Source organism: Falco naumanni, chromosome 4 (genome assembly GCF_017639655.2).
Source record: "Falco naumanni isolate bFalNau1 chromosome 4, bFalNau1.pat, whole genome shotgun sequence".
Classification (NCBI taxonomy): Eukaryota; Metazoa; Chordata; class Aves; order Falconiformes; family Falconidae; genus Falco; species Falco naumanni.
In genome coordinates this window covers 23139976-23161650 of record NC_054057.1, presented here as the reverse complement: position 1 = coordinate 23161650, position 21675 = coordinate 23139976, and the positions used below count along the sequence as shown (strand labels likewise).

At 44.1% G+C, this 21675-nt stretch overlaps 1 protein-coding gene across 2 annotated transcripts in view; it reads left to right on the top strand.

The window, feature by feature from the left end:
• The window catches only part of GLI3 (GLI family zinc finger 3), a 215689-nt gene that overhangs the window by 95715 nt on the left and 98299 nt on the right, over nucleotides 1–21675 (top strand). The gene's annotated exons all lie outside the window — the stretch shown is intronic.

Here is a 21675-nt window from a genome sequence, read left to right as displayed (position 1 = left end):
TGACATCTCAGAAGTTTCAGTGGGCTTTATGCTTCTGTAGTACAGTTGTGTACTTACCGTTCTTCATGCAACTGTTAAGTATGAAACAAATGCAATTCTTCTGACCAACAATAGTGAACTTGAGTCATGAAGATACGTCTTGGTGCCTGTAGTATGCCTGCTAGTCAGTGCTTAGGAAGTGAGGCATTGTCATGATGCCCAATTGAGTTAAAATTGGTTTGCAGTTGGGAATTTGAACACAGCACATATTCTCCAGGATGCCTTTGAAGCTGCCCAGAAAGCCAACCAAATCCTGGGCTGCATCAAAAGAAGTGTAACCATGGAGTCTTCTGGGACTGACTGATGTCACCTTTTAGAATACACCATGCTACATCTGTTCAGCATGAAAGATCACATCCTGCTGCTTGAATGAACTTGTGCTGCACTGAAAATAAGGATCTTTTTATTTATGAACGATGGACAACATGTATGCTATACCATAATTAAGTATACTCAGCTTACCATATCCATCTATAGTAATGATAATGAATACATATAAATAAAAACCCAAACCCAAACCAGGCTGTGCCAGAAACATCAGTAGCGATCAGGGACTAAATGTATATTTCTTTTCAAATAATCTTGACAAAAGGAGTTTCTTCTGTTTTGCTTTTTATGTTTGCACTCAAAGAAAAATTGGACTCCTGCAAGATGGCAGGGCAGCACCAAAATACATAACCTGTTTTGAAGGTAAGAGAATGGAAGAAAAATAAATTGTAAGAAATTCAAACCCTGAGAGAAAGATTGAAGAGATGCAAGGAGAACTTTGTTTGCTCTGTGTGGCTGTTCTACAGTTCTGTCAGCCAAGTCCAAGGTGACAAGTCGTTGACTCAAAAGGCTCCGCAGGAATGTTAAATGGTTATCGTTATTTAATACTTACGCTCTATTAAGTGACAGCCTCTTTACATCTTCAAAACACTTTTCAAGCACACACTAGTTTGCAAGGCTGGAGGCTGCTCTTTTTTACAGGCAGGCCTCGAGGTCTTACTTAAATCCTGCGGTGGAGCGGAGCTGGGGAGCAGTTACAAATGGAGTTTCTGCTTTCACTGGTCCCTGCTTGCTCTTTGTGACACAGAAAAAGTCTCAAATAGGTTGGCTTACTCTGGGGGTTGTGGCTGGTAGGCAGAAGTCCCCTTTTACTTGGAATACCGAAGACCGTTCATTTAGAAGCTCTTTTGTGAAGCTGTTGGCATACAAACTAAACAAACAGTTCCTGGGGTCCCTACAGGGCAATCGTGCAACTTTCCTGCTGGTAAGGGGAAACATAAAGCTCCTTCATTTCAGGCGGGCAGGGCGAAGTTATATTTAATTTTTGGTGTTCACCCTAAATAAATGCTATTCTCTTACTGGGAACTTTACATTTCTTACTGAGCACTGAAGAGCATGCTTTCCAAAAACCTGTATTAGAAAGTTTGGAAAATTGACCGTCAATAATGGTGAAGCTTGGGTTTGATTAGTGTCTGAGTAATAAGTTGGAGGTGAAAGTTTACCCCTCTTGAAGTCAGACAGACCTCTCCCCCCACCTTTTAAGCATGTTGACTTTAGGGAACTATATCTTTAGGAAATCTGTGGCTTGTGTACTTTAATCTCTGCTGAGGAGCCTAATTTTAGGCCCTTCTCTTTCAATCTTGGCTCTAATTACTGTATACTCCTTTCTTTTAGATTTGGTCCCTCCTTGAGTTCCGTGACATGTTCTGAACAGTTTGGCTTGCTTTGTTTTGCAGCTTTCAAATTGCTGTAATCTGTTCAGTGTTACGTGATTATTTCAGCTTAGAATATCTCTACCACACAATTCACATGCTTTATAATTAAGATAGGTTTGTAATGAAAAAGTAGATCCAAACAATGAAAGACAAGGACAAGATTTGATCATACAGCTAGGGAAAAAACAGCAACACCCCAAACCTCACCATATTACAGCTCTCATTTTTTTTCATGTGTTTAGTTATTTGTTTTCATTATCAGATGTTTTTCTTTCTTTCTTTGTCTTGCCAGCGACACAGAACAATATTTATCTTTCAAACATTCTTTGGAGAAACTAATTTTTGCAACACCTGTGAAATCGCCTCTTAGACCTCTTGCAACAGCCCTTGCTGTCCCTTTATGCTGGAAGAAGAATATGTTATCTTGGCAGAAATCAGCATGAGAATTTAAGACAGTTAAGGTACATTAAAGTCTTTTATACTCATAAATTCAGAATTTTTCACTTAAAGGGCTTGCATTTTTTATGAATAGACACTTAGTGGTTAAAAGTTGAATACATTCAGAACATGATGAAAAATACCTTTGTTAAGAAAGAAGAAGTCTGGCTGCTAGAAAATACCCATAAGACTAGGAAAATATCAAATTATGTGACAGTAGTTGCACATTTTTGAAGCATGACCAAGTAATGTATCACTCGAAGCATTTCCCTACTCTCTTGTTGTTTTTTCCCCCCTGGAACTGGGAGGAAATGGATACTACACACCCACCCATTCACAAAAATCCTGGCGGGAGGCCAGCTTCCCTCTCTCTCTTCGTCCCTGAGCCAAGTTGTGGTCTCTTTTCCCCTTCTTTCTTACTCCTCTTTGCGGTTGCTGCCTGCCAGATTTGAACCTATTTCAGCAACAAATGAGTTCGGAGGCCTTCTCACAGAGGTCTTCTAGTATTGCTCATGGTCTGCACAGATCCTCTTCTACATGCTGCCTGAAACCTGAGTTTGTGCGTGACTCTGGCTTGTTGGGGAATTTTTGTTTTCTTTTTAGCTGTTCCTTTATTTCCTGATTCTCCGTCAGCTTTCTCTGTGTTCTTGTCTGTCATTTCAAAAATGACATTGTACTGGCATAGGCTGCTGCCAGCAAGTGAGGGGGAAAAAAATAAGTTCAAAAGCTCTTGCACACATCCGTACGCCAGATCTTTGCCAATACTTCTTCCCCAGCTGGTCTGGCAGCAAAAGTAATACCTGTTATGGCGGCAGCGGCTGCTGCAGCCACTCCAGATGCCATGGCTGGAGCAGTGTGTCAGGATTTAAACGCGCCGTTCAACATGCCAGTGCCAGGGGGTTTGAGTCTGAAGTCGTCAAATGAAAAACTGTGTACTGAATTGTCCCCATAGTGATTTTCAACTGCTTTGGGAATGTGGGTTTTGGATCGTGTCCAAAGTCTGATTCCGCTTCCCCCCCCCTTTTTTTTTCTTTACTCCCCCACACTTCCCCCCCCCCCCCCCCCCCCCCCCCCCCCTTTTCATTGGTGGGGTTAACAGCATATGAAAAGGCACTGGGATATTAAATAGAGAACATTGGCTGGAAAAGCTCTTCCCAGCAGACACCTCTATAATTTTATTTGATGGGCTGGAAACTCCCTGGCCGGCTTTAGCCTTCAGTCTGCTAAGGGCTGGTAAGGTATGAGCCTCTATGGGAGGGTGAATGTGTCCGTATATGTCGAAGAGCACTCAGTACAGCCATGCCCTGCTTGCGGTGCTGGTTCTGCTCACTGCTGCCCTAGGAGCATAATTAGGACATTCATTTAGCATCCTGCTGGCTGCAACTGGGCTTGTTCTCGCTTACCCTTCGGGCAGGGGGTTAGCATGAAGCCCGCAAGTCCATCACCAGCCACACCAGTCAGAAGTGTGGCTGGTGCTGGTGTTTGTGCCCACTGGCATCCCACCAGCTCAGATGCTGACGCTGGGTGCAGTGGACACTGTGCAGGCTACCCCAGCTGAATAAACAGGCCAGAACCATAGCTGCCATGCCAGGGTTTGTATTACCACAGCTCTGCTCTTGCTGGGACCTTGTGAACCAGACTGGGCAGATACAGTGCAAGCATGGCTTTGCTCATGGGGGTCAGCAGCTCCAGGCTTCTCATCCTGCTCCTGTCCCTGCTGTACTAGCAGTGGCAGGGGGCTATGGTGAGGGAATGGGAGGGGAGGGATGACAGGGCAGACAACAGAGGCCGGAGCCTCTTTTTCTGTTCTTGCAGAGGGCAGTCCCCAAGACAGCTTACCTGTCCTTGCCATTTCTGGGCTGTGGGAGCATACTGGATTGTGGTGTGGCTCGCATGTGGGAGACACAGCTCCCAGTCCTCAGGACAGCTTCACTGTTCTCTGATGTCTGCATATGTTGGTCACATCTCTTGCATGCAGGCAAAGCCTCAGTGGGATGCTCTGTGCATGTGCCAGATGTCTCTGGTCCTGGTAGAAATGCTTTCCTTAAAGAACTGAATACACAATGCAGCACATGACAAGGCTGCTTTGGGTTGGTTAAGTTGGTTAAGTTCCTTCTGCCAGGCCTACGTCAGGCTCCCAGAAAGTTGTTACATTCAGTCTGCTGCATTCTCTGCTGGGTTTGTGCTGGGTTCTCAGTCAGACTTGTTTTTAATTTTAGTCTTACTGTGCATATAGTCAGCCATCGGTGTGAATCAGGAGCTATGCACGTCCCCTTAATGCAGCTCTTGTTTCAGCATTGTCTTCACATTCCTCCTCACCCACCAGCTCTGTGCCAGGGAACAAGGAGTTTCCCTCTGCTCAAGGCACACAGCTTCCAGCCAGGGATTTCTGTCTGCTGAGCTCACGTGCACAGGAGAAACACCATCCGCCCATGAGCCAAGTGCTTCAGTTAAGGACGAACTTAACTGGGGATTACTTACAGATGGTTTGCTGCTCCCCGACCCCCACCCCGTTATGCGCAGATTGGGAGGGGAGAGAGGAGGGAGCGTGAGGCTCTTGTATTTTTTCTAAGCCTGTGTCTGAAAAGGAGACTCTCCCTTGATTTTTACTTTTTTTCCCTCCAAAAAAGCAAATTCTATGCCAAATCTGTAATCAGATACAAATAGGAATGAATGCCAGAAGCAAAGGCAGCCAAAGGGAGCTTTTCATCTTGAAAACTGCTTTCCCACCTGGCCAAAAAGTCCCCACATGTGCCTGGCACAATGGCTCAGCCCTCCCCGAGTCTCCCGCGAGGGCCTGCCTGGTGCTCAACTATTGACTCTCAACTCCCTTGAGTCCTGGTGGTTTTGACCTTCCCAAAGTCGCTCAGGTAGGAGGGGAGGAAAGGCATGTACCTCTTGTCCCGAGGATTTACATGCCATGTCTGCCTGGAATGGTGCTTACAGCCTGGGTGCTTTAGAAAGTAACTCCTTAAATTTCTGCCAGAACAGACAAGCCTTGTGTGTGAAGAAGATGGTAGTTGACCAGTAAAACATCTGTTTGTCTCAGGTTCTGCTGTACCTCATCATAGGATTGTTCACTGCATCCTGGTTTAACTTTTGTTGCTGGCGATCGTCTCTGTCGTTGGTTCCCCCCAAGTTCTGCCTGTCATATACTAATGAATTTGGAGGCCTATGAAAAATAGCTTTCCAGCTTCTACCTGCTTTAACCATTTTGGACTCTTCAGCAAATTCTGGAGATCCATTCTGATGAACTAAAGAAAATGCTAAATATACTTGTTGCTGCTTTATAGTCTTGATTGTGTTTGCACATGGGAAAGGGACAAGCCCCTCTTATTTGCTCTTCATCTGCAGTGAAAGGCAGCTTGTGCCACCATTATTGTAAACATCGGTGAAGTGTTGCCATCTCATTTTGACTAATGAGAATATGTCACCAAGAGGAATCTAGGAGCACAGGCTATTGTTGATGCTGCTTGTTCACATTCCTCTATCAAGAAGGCTGCTGAACTCAAGCGTGATTGAGAGTCTCTTGAGGACGACCTTGGGCTTGAGCATCAAGTGAGAGGTCATTTTTTCCAAAGAGATGTCACCCCAAGTTAAACACTTGGAAGAGACAAGCCACGGTGATCTCTCGTGGAGCTAAAACAGAGACCTGGGTTTCTTCAGTGAATGCTTGTTATGTATTTCCCTCTTTATGGTACATTCATAAGATGCTTACATGAGTTGTTCTCTTTAGCTCATATGAGGTTTTCTATTGCTACAGTATGGTGGATGAAATTAAACTAATTGCAGACTGCTCAATTAAAGAAAAGAGCAGAAATAACACTTGTAGAAAAAGATGGGATGATGTTTTCCTAGGATTCTCCTCTGTGTTTGTGGATCAGAGAATGCATGATTTCCTTATCTCTGACCTGACTCTTCCAGGGAGCTTGTCCATTTGTGGCAAGACGGTGTACTGGATTTGGAGGGAAAGCTGTAGTCTGTTGGCTGGTGCCTGACATGGAGCTTAGATTAACTCTGGTGCCTTGAACCACCAACCCAACAAAGCCATGTGCTGTTTGGGTAAGCATAACTTCTTGCGGAAGTTGAGCGAGCTCACTCCAACAAACAAAATCTAGGAGGTATCTTTTAAATACCAGGGCAGGCTGGTGCATCTCCTCGATTCGGGTGATCAAACAGAAAGTAGATCTGAGACTTGTACATGCAAACTATTCTTATTTTGCTATTAATATAGGAAATAAACGTGCAATAAAAGAGTAGACAACGTTGTTGGCTGTTAAATCTTGTACTACTTAGAGTTATTCCTACCAAAGATGCTTTAAGGAGAATGGCCAGGCAAATTTCAGCTAGTAGCTGAATGTGCTAGGGAACAAAAAACTGCAACAGTCCAGGACTCACTGGAATGTTGTAAAAAAACTTCTACAGAAGTGGTCTCTTTCAAGTTGAAGATTGGGGAATGGCATAATAAAAAATAAATTGTTTTTCCCCTTTTTGTATTAGAAAAGCCTCAGGCCATAAACATCTTGAAAGAAATCATTTTTTTTTTTTTTACCATTCTGAATGGATCAGAGTTGCTTGGAAAAAATCATATTGTTGGTACATAACCCACAAGAGCAGCAGGGTTTAGAGTCCTATTTTTAGTGTCAGTAAGTCTACCAGCTTGGTACGCTGGGAAATCCCCAACTTCTGGCACCTAAAGGTTAATATTATCAGCTCTCCAAGAACTGGTTTAAAAGATATTTTAATTCCATTAGCTCAGCTTGTGTTATCAGTTGTAATAATAATAGTAAATTTATTGCTTGTATTATCATAGCCCCTCAAAGAGCTGGCTAAGACTGTTATTTTCTGTAGCTCATGCTGAAACTTAGGGGGTTTTATTTTCCCTTTAAACTTAAATTCAGCCTTTCCACTAAACTGATCAGAAGGGATCTTTCTACCTCATGTGTTTTAGTAAACAATCCTCATAAGCCAGGTTATAGTCTTGAAACACATTTTAGAAGAATCCTCAACTCTTAATAGAAAGGACAAAAAATACTCTTTCTACAGGAAGCATCTATGTAGTTAAATAAAAAGTCATTGATATTTGATGTGCAGTTTTGGTATGGACCAAAACCTTTGCAAATTACTTTAAAGATGATCACAGTTAAAACCCATGGATTGTAATGCCAACAGGCGCCATTTGTAACACAGATTTACCATCCTGCCATCAAAATAATAACTTGGTGTATGTGAGCATGCAAAAGACTTCCATATCTACTTAAAGATCCTGTATCTACATACCTGCTCATGTGCTTTTGTTGGATCTTTTTATTTGCTCACAGTTTATGAGACCTGGGGGTTTCTCATTTTCCAGCTTTTCTTTGCAGCCGTAACAGCTGGAAACATACATGTTTGTGGTTTGTTGCTTTTTGGATTTTTTTTTTCCTTTTAAATGAAAGCTGAGATTCTTACTTAGTGACATGACTGAAAAGACTGGAGCTTAAAAAAAACCAAACATCAAAAAGAAAAGGAAGACTCATGATAAAATTGCAAGAGCTGGCTACACTGACTCCACTCCACTGAAATTAATGATAAAAGTGTCATTGACTTAGTGGGACTTAATTTTGCCCTCAGAATGAAAATAATGCAATTATATTTTGAGTCACTGCAAGGTTAAAGTTATGGTTGCTGAGATGTCCTAACCTTCATTTCCATACTTGATAGTACTTGAATTCCCCCTAATAAAAATGTTACCCGTTCTCTCCTCTTCATACAACAGTTGGAATAACTTCAGTGCTCTCACAGCTTGTGAGCCCTCACCCTACAGCCAGGTGCAGTCAGTCCCTGCTCATGAACTTTCTGAAGGATTTTTAGATTTTTGGTTGTTTCTTTTTGCCTGAGAATAGATTTAAGAGCATATAGACAGTTGATGATTTTATTTTTTAAGGCTGTGCTAAAGTTGTGGGCATGCCATGGGTCTGCGTTTTATGGCTGATGCCAGGAGATGCTGTCCTGGTAGCTTGCTGTGGTTGCTCTGATGACAGTAGTGATGGACGTGGTTAGAGTGCCCTTGTCATGAGCTGCCTTGCGTCCTTACCTTCAAACATGCAAATGCCAGTATTTTGATTAAAAATTTTCAGTTGGCACAAAGTAGTAAAAAGAGCAGGGAGTGACAGCAAACTCTCTTTCTGAGCCGCTTTGCTCTCCTGAGGGTGTATTCCCAGGAGCCGCAAGGGTCTGCAGAGGGGAGGGCAGGGCATGGGAGCCTTCCAGCTCTGGCTGCCTTCCATTACCTCCTCTCTGTGTCCAGTTGTGTTTTTTCTTCCTCCTCCTTTTCTGCTTGTTTCTGGGATTTGAGACTATGTTGTGCGCTCCTGGGGCATTCCAATCACCATGTGTATTTTGTCCAGAAAGAAATGCCTTGGTGCTTTATCTGGTGATTTGTTGGCTGCACAGCTTTCTTGCTCTTTTGTACAACTCTCTGTTGTGTGCCAGTTTAACGACTCAGTTAAATAACGATGGAGGTGCAGTAACCTTTCCATTGCTAAGGGTAAATTTCGCTTCCCTTTGTAGAGTCAAATACACCAAAGCAGGCCACCAAAGCAGCACTGCTTTTCCAGTTTAACAGGTTTAGCTGATGCTACTGGATTGCCACCGAGTTTATTACAGTTTCATAACTCACCCAGGCCTGGCAGCGAATGGTTTGGCTTTCTTTTCTTCGCCTGCGCAGCGGTAGTGATAGTCATCGGGGCTCTCAGCCCTGCAGATAATCTCTTCTGGGTTATCATTTACTTACAAACAGACGTGTGAAGTATTTGTGAAAAGGCTTTTGAAGTGGCCTTGCAGGCGGATGCCGCCCAGAGCTGCAGAGCAGGCGGTGTTTACACAGGGGCAGAGGATTTCTCTGCCCGGCGTGGTTCTCCTCAAGTGCTCGTATTCTGTGGCTACGCTGTTTGCCTTTCTAATGAAGTGAACTGTTTGTTTGAAATATGTGGTAGAAGGTATTTAAACACAGACTAAAGTAAACTTTCGGGCTGTTCACATAAGCCATGCATATCTGGTTTGTGAAGTGAAGGGAAACAATCTGGCTGCAGCTTACCTCTGGGAAGGGCAGTCAGGAGCTGTTTAAACAACGAACTGGCTGCAGCGGATGTTGCTGCAGCCTCTTACGGGCTTTTGGTGTTGACTGCAGCTCGCGTAGGCATTCCTCGGGATGCTGCCTTGGTGGAGAGCTCAAAATTACTATCGTTGTTTAAAAAGGGGATTTATTCATTAGCTGCAAAAACTTGGGTACATTCATATTTGATTAAAACCATCCCAATTAGACAATGGACCGTTGAGAGCCAACATATGCTATTGCCTTCATAACGTCATTAGTAACCCAGAGTCCCCACTTTGAAATAAGATCATGCCCGAGTGCGCAGACATCTGTTTCTGCCTAGCCAGATGGAGGTCAGCAATATAACTTAAACTGCTAATCCTCATTGTGGAGAGGGGAGTGGGAATCTGAGGAAGGTAGTAACAAATGAACTCGGATCCTGCTCCTGGCAAGGCACGAGGTATCGATGGCTGATACAATGCTTGGAACATGCACTGCAGAGCTCTGGTAATAAGTTTCTGCCTAACCGCAAGCAGAAGTTCAGAGAGCGAAGGAGGACTGGGTGAAGTGATACTCTGTGGTTATGGCATTACAGTTTGCCTCAGAGAGCCTCACTACTATTCCTGGCTCCGCCACGGTTGTGCCTAATGGGAGCGTTAGTCGGCTGTGGCATGACGTTTCTCAACAATGACTGGCAAAACTGGGATCTTGATGGTGGGGAGCGCTTTTCACCCCCTGCCATAGCACAGAACAATTAAAACTGGTCATGTGGGGAGTTCAGGAGCAGAGATTTCCAGCCCTGTCCAATAGAGACCATATGTTTCCATCCATCATTTATATTTTTTGGTGGGGAAGAAGGCGCCAAGTTGGTTGGGACTACAATGCTGCATCCTCTGGCATTGTCTCCCTGTGCATTCTCCTCGGGAGCAAGGGGAGTCACAACACTTCAGACTCCTTGGGCTCAGCATAGAGATTAAAACAAACAAAAAGTCCTTATGCTCCCGGAGTGCAATAAATATGCTAGAATTTCAATAGGATCCAAACAAGTGACAATAGTAGCATTAAGAGCTGGCACATCCTTTCTTGTTATTGACTAGAAAAGGACTGCTGTCGTCTCTGTCACAAACATTTAAACTTTTGACCTTCAACCTTTGTGTCAAACAGCTTTTCCATATGGAGGGTTACTATACCTCTTCGAGTGCCACTGCATTTAGTAGAACATCAAACACTTCACTGCTGGGAAACTGATGCTTAATACATTGGAAAAGCTCCAAGATTGCCGGAGGGTGGGACTGAGGAGAGCTGTCTCCTCTTCTTCTGCCGAAGGGTAAATGAAGTCCCCCACAAAGTCCCCCATTTTCCTATAGCCAGATTGCATCTGAACTCCGCACAGAAACGCGGAAGGGAGGATTGTGTCTCAGTGGGCAGGGAACAGACATCGCAAGTTATTTTTATTACCACCATGTGCTTGATGTTAACCATAGACCAAAGTCCTCTTTTGTGCACTGTGATGTGTAAGTGTACAGCTGAAAGTTGTGCTTTTACAGGCTTGGGAAGTCTTCATGCTTGTGCTGCAGAGCTGCATGGGCTGAAGGCCTGCAGCTTGGGCAGTGCTCTTGTTGATGCGCTGGCTGAGTGTCAGGGGAAGGGGTCTGCAGCCATCCTGGCCTTTGGGAACATGCCAGGGGTGAGCAGGGCATGAAGGGCTGTACTGGCCCACACCACAGGTTCCTCTAGCCTGGTATCTTTTCCAAACAATGACCAAAAGCAGATGTTAATGTTAGGATCACGGCACATGATTCTCCTCCCCTCTTCCCCTCAAGCACTCTCCCAACTTCCCAAAATTTGCAGTCCAGGGATTTCCTGGTCTGTAAGTGGTTTCTACACATTTGGACCCTTCCTGCCTGTCTCTTCAGTGACTTTCCCCTTGAGGCCATTTAGACTTTAGGTGTCTGTAGCCTCCTGTGGCAGTTGGCTGTGTGGCAGGGAATGGTGGTGTGTGCCCCATCCTCATATGGCTATCTTTGCCCTCTTGTGGCTCCTCTTGTCTCCTCGGAGCACCCTTGGCTTCCTCTTTGGGATGCAAAGAGAGGAATGAAAAGCAGTGGCCTCCTCTTCAGTGTCCCCTTACCCACCCAGCGAAGCAGAAGTACAGTCCTTACCCACTTCTCTCATGTTCATGGAGTTGTGCTCCACCTAATTCTGCATTTTCTCCTGTCTTGTCCCTTAACCACCAAGCTGAAGAACATGGCTATGCATAGGCAGGTAATAAAACTTTTCCTCTGTTCTGCCTGGACTGCAGGCTGGACAAAATAATGCTGTTGTAATCTGTGGCAGTGCCAAAAAGCTCAGTCAGAGACTAGGGCCCTATTGTAAGCACTGTAGACAGGTGATACAAAGACGGAAACTGCCCTGAAGAGTTTGCTTTTGTGCTTTTGCTATGTGAAAAAATCTTTGCTGATGCCATGAGCTGCTTTGCCTGCTACTGCATTTCTATGCTTCTGCCTGCATGCCTCTGTTCTCCCATTTTTCCTTTTCTCTTAAGGGGAGTGTTTTTCGTCCCTGGTGAGGCTGGACCTGCCCCTGCAGCCTGTGACACTCAAGTCCTAGCAGTGAGGCTTGTGCGAGTAGGACACAGTGCTCAGGAAATGCTGGAGCGGGTTCTGCAGCCAGGTGCCCTCTGCAGCTGCCTGCCCCTACTCCGCAGCTCTAATGCCACCAGGTGCAGCATCTGGTTTTGACACATCACGCTGCTCAGTGCTGTCCTCTCAGGGCATAAGGACCACGAGCATTAACTGAGCTGAGGTTGTCAATTCTGATTTTTTTGATTTGTGTTTTTCAACAAGTAAGCTCAGACAGACATCCCATTTCTCAGTGGTGGTGCGAGCTGTAAGTGGGTGATGTAAAGGCTTGGCCGCTTTTGGTAAGGAGCACTTAGCTCCCAAAGCAAGAGAATCGTAGGCCTGATCCTGCTGCTCTGTCTGCAGAGAAAAGAGAGGGGATGAAGGTGAAGGTGTTGATATGACTTTGTGAGGAACTTTCTATACACTGTAGAGAGAAAAGCCCTTTTGTGGGGAAGAGGAAATGGGGGGAATCCTAACAATAATCCTAAAAACCCAGCAAAAAGCGTGGTTATATCTAAAGCTGATACTCTCACCCTGTGTCTGAGTAATAGGAAACAAAGAAGTTGTCTGTAAAGAAAAAAAACACTAGAAAAAGATCATGAGCAAAACCCAAGATAGATTTGCAGAGAATGAGCAGATTTAGGCAATTGAACCACTTTTTTAAGGAATTAAAGTATAGTGAGTAGTGGATAAAATACTGTTAAATCAGGCTCTTCATTAGGACTTTTCACTGAAGAGGGTCGTAGTGCCTCAGAAGAGATATCTCTGTGTTAACAGTGGCCGGACTGAGTCACAGGGAAGTGATGTAATTTGACTTTGGCCGTTTTCATTAAAAATGTTTGCCTCAGTGCTTGGCTTGAAAAAAACAACTCAGATTGACTGGAATATCGACAATATGACATTCTCAAAAATAGGCTGAATGAGCATTTAGGATAAATGTCAATAGGGCAAATTTAGTGAACTTGCCATACTTTCCATCTTCAGTAATGATCTGAAACAAAAAGTACCCAGCATAAAAATGAAACATAGGGGAGAAACTCTTTGAGAAGCTGAAGGAGGACGAGGGAACAAGGAGGAAGAAAACAGCTTAACTTCAAGTATTTAGAAATGTCAAGAAGTAATAACCAAAAGCCAGTTTGTGTTGCCTTTACTAGACTTGAGTAGTGCCCATTTCACCAGCAGTCCTCTAGAAATGGTAGGGTAGGTTGCTGCCATGGGATGAAGGCACTGTCTTATAGTGGGAAAATGAAAGGTAATGGTATTTGAGTCTGTATATAAGAAACACATACACCTGATGGAAAGAGAAATTTGCAGAAATACGTTCTTCATATTATAAATCTCTAAGGCTACCTCCTAAACAGTGTCATGTCAGCCTGCATGAAAACCTGATGCCTGAGAGTTGCAGAGGTGACAACTGTATATCTCTCCCAAACTGGAAGAAACTCGAGGAGCAAAACCAAGTGACTGTGATTAATTTAGAATATGGACATAGAGATTAAAGGATGCAATAAAAGTATATTATCGAGTGGCCTGACAGCACATGTGATAGCTGTCTGCTCATCTGCAAGAGCTGGAAGAGTGTAAACACCACAGAGGGAGAGTAATTACTAAGGATGGTACAGAGAGAAACTAAATAATTATGAATATTTGGATGAAATTTAAAAAAATCGGATTGATCACAGGGAAAAAGAAATTTCTCCAAGTGTTCACTTGATTGTGCATCCCGTAGAATCTGAACTGTTTTAATATCTAAAAATAGCTGTAATTGATTTAATTATGCTTTTCCCTCTCTAATTCCTATCATGCCATAAATTACTCATCAAAGCTGCTAAGTATAACCTATTTCTAAGTCTTTAACCCTGTGGTCCAGATCAGACCTTCAGCTGCTGGAAATCTGTTTAGCTACGGTGATTTTCATTGTGCTATGCTGATACCCAACTGTTTGAGATTTGTCCTTTCAAATAGCTTTTAATCTTGATTCTGGTATGCAGAAGAGCACACAGGTCTCTGAAGTTTGTGAAGCGGCAGCATGGGTCAGTCTGCAAATGTTATTTGTTTAAATGATGCTTTGGAGAATGTCACCAAAGCTTGTTGAATTATCCTACTTACAGTTATTTGTTCCCACATCAAATCAGCAGCAATACAAGGATATATATAGATTTTTTTTTCTAGTTTCTAGCTTTCTGTTACCGCTCCTTAGCCACATTTACCTTTGCTTCTTAGAGATATTTGTCATTGCTGAGTTAATGTGTGCAGCTGGTAGCAGGGCATTTGAATGCTTTCCTTGAGCTGTATTGAGCTGTAGGAAATAACCAAGCTGTTGTGTGGCAGCTCCTTGTTCCCACTGGTCAGGAAGCTCACATTAAACCTCTGCTTAGGAGTAGTTCGGAGTTGAGAGCCTTACTGTGGGAGTTCTTTAGTTCTCTCTAGTGTGGATCAGGATTTATTTCTTTTACAATCTTTTCATTTCCTTGGTTTCCACTTTGCAGTTCACCTTCAACCACTGGAATTTGTTGCTTTGTGTTACAGAAATGGGTATGCACACATAGATAGTTCGAAATTATTTGTGTATATGTTGTGGTTATGCATCCAGTTGCTTGCTACTCATAGAGAAGGAAACACTGATGATGTGATCCTTCATACATATGTGTAGTCAAAGGTAGGAAGCATTCCAGAGCAGCTGGGTGAAGCCACTTGTCTGGGACTGTTGAAAGTTAAATATGGATGCTTGGGTTTTTTTCCATAATTTGGGGTGTGTGTGTGTGTGTGTTTTAAAGTAGTGGAGGATGCACTGACACGTGGTGGCATGATAAGTTAGGGCGAGCAACAGCAAAACAGCAAGCATGTTACAAGGCAGAAGCTGAATTATTATTTTGCTGCAGAGTCCATCAGAGGTAGCAGAGGGAGGGATTTCTTTTGTCAGCTCCTGGCAGAGGACAATTTATCATTTTCTTGTGGAGACCACATTATTAAGTTTGTTAAGAAATGCTGCGTGGGATTGAGAGGTTATGAAAAAGATGAGCTGAGCCAGCTGCATTAGATGAAACAATGTTCCCGCCAAGTAATGTGGTGATGAGGCTAAGATGTCTTATCATCCTCATCTTTACCTGAAAGCATGGGCAGTGTACAGGCGCTGGCTATGTGCAACTGTTGCTCATGTTCATGAGGGTTTTCTAAAGTTGTGTATGGGATGAAACAGCAAGTATTGTTTGGGTGGAAGAAGCTACCGAGGTGGGATCTTCCTGGTGCATTTCCAACAATTTCCTCTTTATTCTTGGACAAACTGTGCTGGTGGAGTGTCTTAGCTTTCCTCTGAAAATGTGTGTCCTGGGGTGTGCTGTGGGGTGGCAGTGCTGTGCCCCCTCTGCTCACCGAGCAAGTTCGTGACTGCATGGTCAGGGCAGCACAAGGAGTCCTTCCTTCATCTGCCAGAGTCCGTCCCTCTGGAAACAGCAATTTGAAGTCACTGGGCTGTGATGAATCACGAATTACGTTTTTAAAGAATATGAGACTCTTCAGTCCAAGGTGTTGTGTACATGCAATATATTTATTATTCTGCAAGTCTGTCTCTTACTACTTTTTTTCTTTTTTTTTTTTTTCTTTCTTCTTTTTTTCGGATGGGCAAACGGCAGGGAGCACTGGAGTCAGTTGAATGGACTTGAGGAAGTTTAGTTAATATTCCAGAAGGCAGTCCTGCTCCTCAGACAGCAGAGTTGCAGCGACTGAGAGGAATAATAAAACATTCAAACTGAAATCAATCCAGCAGTTATTTAGCCAATACCTGCAGCAAATTTGGCATATTAGAGACCTCTCAGTGCCAGCTGATGAAATAATTTCCAGCCACTTTTCTTCCAGCACACCGGTAACTGCTCCTCCTTCGTGTGTTTGGCATGATGGTTGTTGTGGAACTACTAAAACCAATAAAACATGTTCCCACAAGGTGTTTAAGTTTACAAACTAAAAAGTGGTAAAATGGATGGCAGGGATCTAAGATGCCCCGAAGTCTTAATTTTCAGTTTTGCACAGGTAGAAATTATTATTCAGCCATAACAAGAGGCACGGAGCTGGAGCTGTGCTCTAGTTTGTGAGGTTTGGCTGGGAACTCCTGTGGTTTATTTTTAAGATGAGCGTACAGGCTGTGCAAGCACAAGCAGAGGGTAGGGAGGGGAAGTCTGATCATCATTAAGACACGCGGACATGGAAGGGATGTGATCTGATTGAAGATTGTGGTTTTCTCTGGAAGTGGTATATCTGCTCTATGTTATCACAATTAACATTTAGCGATACTGAAATGGAGAGGACTTACAAATTAAAAAATCTTTTTCTCACTCTGTCTGTTTCTTGGCTTTATCTATTTATTTGCTTTTCTTTTTTTGGTTTTTGCCATGGCTTTTTCTTTTTCCTACTTAAAATCTCCTTCTCTGTGAAGTCAGATAGTGAGCAGGCGCATCTGTGTCAACACGACAGTTGCCACACTGGAGGTGTGCATGTGCATACGTGCACACACAGAGGGACACACACACAGGAGGAGGGGGAAAAGCCTCCTGAGATAACTGGCTGTAGCACACCAGTGGATCAGCCTGCAAATAAGCAGCGCTGCGGGTGGCAACCAGCCACGCTGAAGCAGCAATGCCAGTCACCTTAGGGAGACCCTTCAAAGTGCACAAAGTTACGTGCATGCGTTAACGTGTGGCTGTGGCTCAGTCATTTTTCTTCCTGATTCAAACCTTTGTATAAGCAGACATAGAGAACTCACCCCTTTTTGAAAAAGAGCTAACCACAGCCCCCCAAAGACAACATGTGCTCTTATTGAGCCCTAACGCAAGCTGTAATTAAACAGAAATCCAAAATAAGATCTTTGTTTGGCAAAAAAGAACCTAATTCTTCCCACAAAACCTGGCAATACCATTACATTCAGATCAGTTGAAACGAATGTACATGAAGAAACAGTGGTGCCCTTAGGGACTCTGCAACCTGAATATTAGAAAATTCCCATCTGGTGATCAGCTTATGAACCAAAGGAAGTGTAGAAATTTGCTGGCAAACTCTTCAAAACTGTTCTGCATATTGAAAAGACATTAGCGGGGAGGCTATATTTTGCCTGATATTGTTTCTGTTACATCTGGTGTGGAAGCTTGGTACCACTGAGTTCAGCATCAAGACTGTAATGAATTTAAGCGGGAAGGAGATTTCACCTCAAATGAGGTTATATCTGAGACAGAGTTTTGCACCTGGCTCAGTTCTGACATTTAATTTGGTGAGCTGATTGTCCTGAGAACAAATCTGCTAAAACATAACAAGGGCTTCCTGTGTTGGGCTTGAGTCCTGTGTTTGCTTGGCCCTGATTTCATGACACAGGTGCAGGCATCAGGGCCATGCTGGGCACATTCAAGCCGATGCAGGCATTTTCTACAGTAGCAAATGTTTTCTTGACATGCTGAAAAACGTAGCCTGTTGTTTCAGCGGCCATCTTCCTCAAGGGTTTGGCAGGAATCACAAGGTGCTAGAGCAAGTTGGTTAGCTCAGGGCAGGGTGTGGACCACCACAGCTGAAGTTTCCAAATGTAGTGATCCCCCAAGTAAGGCTTATCTGAGAGACTACAGAGTCTACAGAAAAGTAACCCTTAACTTCAGTGGGCTTTGGAGCAGCCTAACCTCTTTGCCTTTGCCTCAAGATACTGCACGGCACCTGGCATCGTCTACCTTTCCACCGAGTCTTTCAGTGAATTGCTGCTACCTGCTCCATCTCATCAGACTTCAGTTCAGGTTTGCTGTTCAGCAGCGAGGAACATCCCTGCCATTTCTCCCAGTCTCCTTCCCTTGATGTTGCAGCAGAGCCCTAGGTTGCCGACTTTCAGAGAACAAGTGTAGGTCTCTTCTTTTTTCCTGTATAGGAGTGATTGTAATTTGAGAGAGATGACCCTATTCACTTTAAGAAGGCGAGAAAGATTCTTGAAAAAGAAATAAAAAGGCACATTTTACACAAGAAGAAGTCAGCATAAATTGACATATTTTCCAGAAAATCTCATGGTGCTAAAATTGATGAGTTTGTAGCATTTCAGGCAGTTGTATCTCCCCATTTTGTTTTGAGGAGACCCAGTTAGCTATGCAGGAGACAGGAGAGCATCTGAAGGAAGCTTACAGTAGTAGGCAGCAGAGAATTCAGAAGGCAACAGCTAACAAATTCAGCAATGTGCGAGGAATGTGTTTAAGTGTATTTCCATTGCCTTGGCATGTCCTTGTAAGTTCTTGAAAATGGTGAAATTTAAGCACAGTGTCAGATACTTCTGCTGAATTGGAGCTGAGGGCTCCAAATACACAGGCAGCATCTGTCCGTCTCTACTGCTGCACTGTACACTTATGTTAGGGAGTCTCTGTAAGGATGTAATTGAAGGATTGGTCCAGGAATTCACAGTTGCCTTTGGATATCTACAAGAAAACTGCCTGGCATACGCTGCGGTAGTTTGCCTTTCAGCCAGAATTTTTAAGAAGTTGCAAACGATAATAAATAATTTCCCTCACGGAATAGGCAGTTAGATTTTAGTCAGTTTATTTTGGTGAGAGGAGTGCCTTTTTACTAAGGGTAAGAGTTTTATTTCTTGCAGTTTATATAAGAAATGTGAAAATTATTATAGTCAGAGCAGGTATCCTGTCTTTTACATTAAGTTGCCCTCTGGTTTTCTAGATAGGTAGAGCATCTCTCACAACAGCCAGGAGTCAGGTAGGTAGGTCTAGATTAAATTCTAGCCCAGGGGTCCTCAAACTACAGCCTGCTGGCCAGATACGCCCCCCCAGGGTCCTCAATCTGGCCCCTGGTATTTACAGACACCCCACCCCACCCCCCGCCCCGCCAGGGGTTGGGGGGGAAACCAAGCAGCCGCAGATGACTGCCTGCCACTTCATCCGCGCGCCGGCCCCCTGTTTAAAAAGTTTGAGGACCTCTGTATCTAGCCTGTGAATAGTCTCACTCATTCTTTACTCAGCTACAGCATAAATAATAGCGGCAGAATGTGCCTGTAATATTCTGATGGTGCCTTTAATGAAATAGTTACTGGGTGGGTTATGAAATAGCAATGTGAAACTGGCTACAGCCCAAGTTACTGCTTTGTAAACTTCTTGCTATGTATTTCCATATAAATACGTGTCAACCGATTACATTTTTATGGAGTTTCAAGTGAATTCCAAGTGAAGCCCTGGACGATGAGTGCTTTGGCAGGTCTCTGTTTGATCTAAGAGTCTTTCCATATAAATATTCAATGCTCTTCAAAGTGGAGTGGTTTTGGGCCCCCAAGCACGTAGAATTTACTGCCTATTTCTGTGCTGAGGGCTGACCCAAACACAGCAGAATTTGAATTCCCTCCGTAAAATTGACTCCACTAGTTCTGCACATTATTCTCCCTGTCTCCCATTTAGCATGTTAGTCTGCTGACAGTAGAGTACACAGCACTTAGCAGCTGGTTTGTGGAACCATCAGTCAGGAAATTATATGATAAATAGGAGGTAGCCAGGTTTAGTGGCACTTTATTCTGCTTCAGCAGTTTTAGCCTGACTTTGGAAAAGTCATCATGTGGTTTTTCTTAAGAGTTGCAACAGGAGATGGCTACAGTGTAGTAACTTATTACACATACACTTGAGTTATGATGTTCACCAGCTGTATTGCTCATGTGTAAATAATAAACTGTGAGATGGATAATTATGTTGGGTTTTGATATGCAGCTCTGCTCTGGTCGGCACAGGGCTGACAGAGACATCTCCCGGTACTGTGATGGAGTACGGCTGTTTCCCAGATGGAAACTGCAAACAAGATGCAACCAAGCTATACAAAGGAGCTTAATGTGAGAGGACTCAAAAAGGTACTTTTGGGGATTTGTATCCCATGTGTACAACTTGTTGGTGCCCTGCACTGCACAGGCCCCACAAAGGGGAATACTCTTTTTGGGTCCTTTAATGCTCATTTTCCATTTCCCAGATAGGGGATGATAGATGATCACATTCAGAAGTGTTAAATGGTGTTTCACTGCTTAAATATTGGAACTGTTTTTAATGGGTGGCTGCTCAGGCTGGATGAGGGTGGGACAGTGAGGAGGCATGGCATCCTGAGCGGGATTGCTTGCCTTGGCCAGGTGGAGCCCATCCTGTCTGTCTGACCTGAGTAAGGGTGACAAAATCTCTGTGGTCTCACCTGTGCTCCCCAGACTCACTCTCCAGAGACAGGTCAGGCAAAGAAAGACTTGCCTGTGCACAGTGACTTCCTTCTTTGCTGAAAAAAATGGTGGCAGAGTTTTTATGGTAAAATGCCAGACGTCTGCTTTAAAACCTCCTCCCTTTGACTTACGCCGCTGTAGTCAAATACCAGCAAAGTAGGGCACAGAGCAAGCAGGGAGATGTGCTAAACCACACTTCCCATGCCCCTTTTCCCCTGCTCCGCCTTGGCGGGTGGTTAGGAACGTGTTCCAGAAGGTGGCAGCGAGCATCCTCCACTTGGGTGATGAATGACACTGTGTTCACAGGGGTACCTGGTCATCTGTGACCCACCCTTGCTTCTGCTGAAGCCCGGGAGTGCTCAGCATGGGGAGCGAAGCTTGTAACAGAGTGCATGCCAAGGTCCAGTTAGTGCAGCAGAACCAGAATTAAAGCTACTGCAAGTTTGAGGTCCCAGCTCCCTGGAGTAAGCCACAATTATTTTTCATTTATGGTGCCTAAGCCACAAGCCAGTAAATGGCAGAAATGTGTTGTGGCTGATCACGCTAGTGATGTTTCACAAAATCAAGCCATGAAACTGGACAGACTGTGTTGATGTTTCCAGATTTTCCTGAAACACTGGGAATATCTCCTCAGAACTGTCACAAGTTCCCCTTTGTGCCCTCCATTTACTCTCTTAGGGCCATGAGGTTTGTTCCTTTAGTTCTTTCTCCTGCTTCAAAACATAATGATAAATTAACCCAACTTTTGACAAACACCAAAGGCAGAACTCCTTTTTTTTTTTTTTTTTTTTTTTTTTTAATAATCACCTCCAGTTGGTGAAGGAACTGCTTTCACAGGTTACATAATCAAACAGGAGGATGACGTTTGCTGAATAGGAAAGGCAGGAAATACGAAGATACCTTGAAGAGTCAGCAGGCAAAACTGAAATAGGTGTAGTTTTACTGCCGGTGCGTAATTAAAGTTTTCTTTCTTTGTAGAAGAATTTTAGTAAATACATGACATGACCTAATGTCTGTACTGCTCCACTCTTGGTGTCGAATAAACACATGACTTCATCCAGAGTGGCAATCGGGTAATAACTGGGCAGGATCAGTTTGTTTCATGCCGCAGAAGATACTCAGCATCATGTTTGAATTTTTGAACATTTGGGAGGTAGCAGCGAGCAGCGCGGTCAGCAGTAGCCTCCTCTAGGCACACAGCTCGCCCGGGTGTGCTGGTGTGTGGAGCCGTGGTCCATGTGCATTGTTTCCTCCAAGGCTGGGAGGCAATCCTGCTGGAAAAGTGGTGGGGAGCTGCGGGGCGGGCTTTTGCTGGGTCCCACAGGGCAAGAGCCCGGTGGGGGCGGCGAGGGCACATTCCCCCTTTTGTCAGCCAGGTTGCTGAGGCTCTCTGGAAACAGTGGGGAACAGGAGTTCTGGCAGCTGCAAAACCCCGTCCTGCGAAAATCTTGGAGGAGACGAGCAGGGGAGCTTACTGCAGCTGCGGGTCCCTGGGTCTCCAGCCATGGGGACAAAGAAAGCCCCCTTCCTTTTTAAGAGCAGCGTATGAAATTAAGTCTCCCTGTCCTCAAGCACATTCCTCCAGATGTG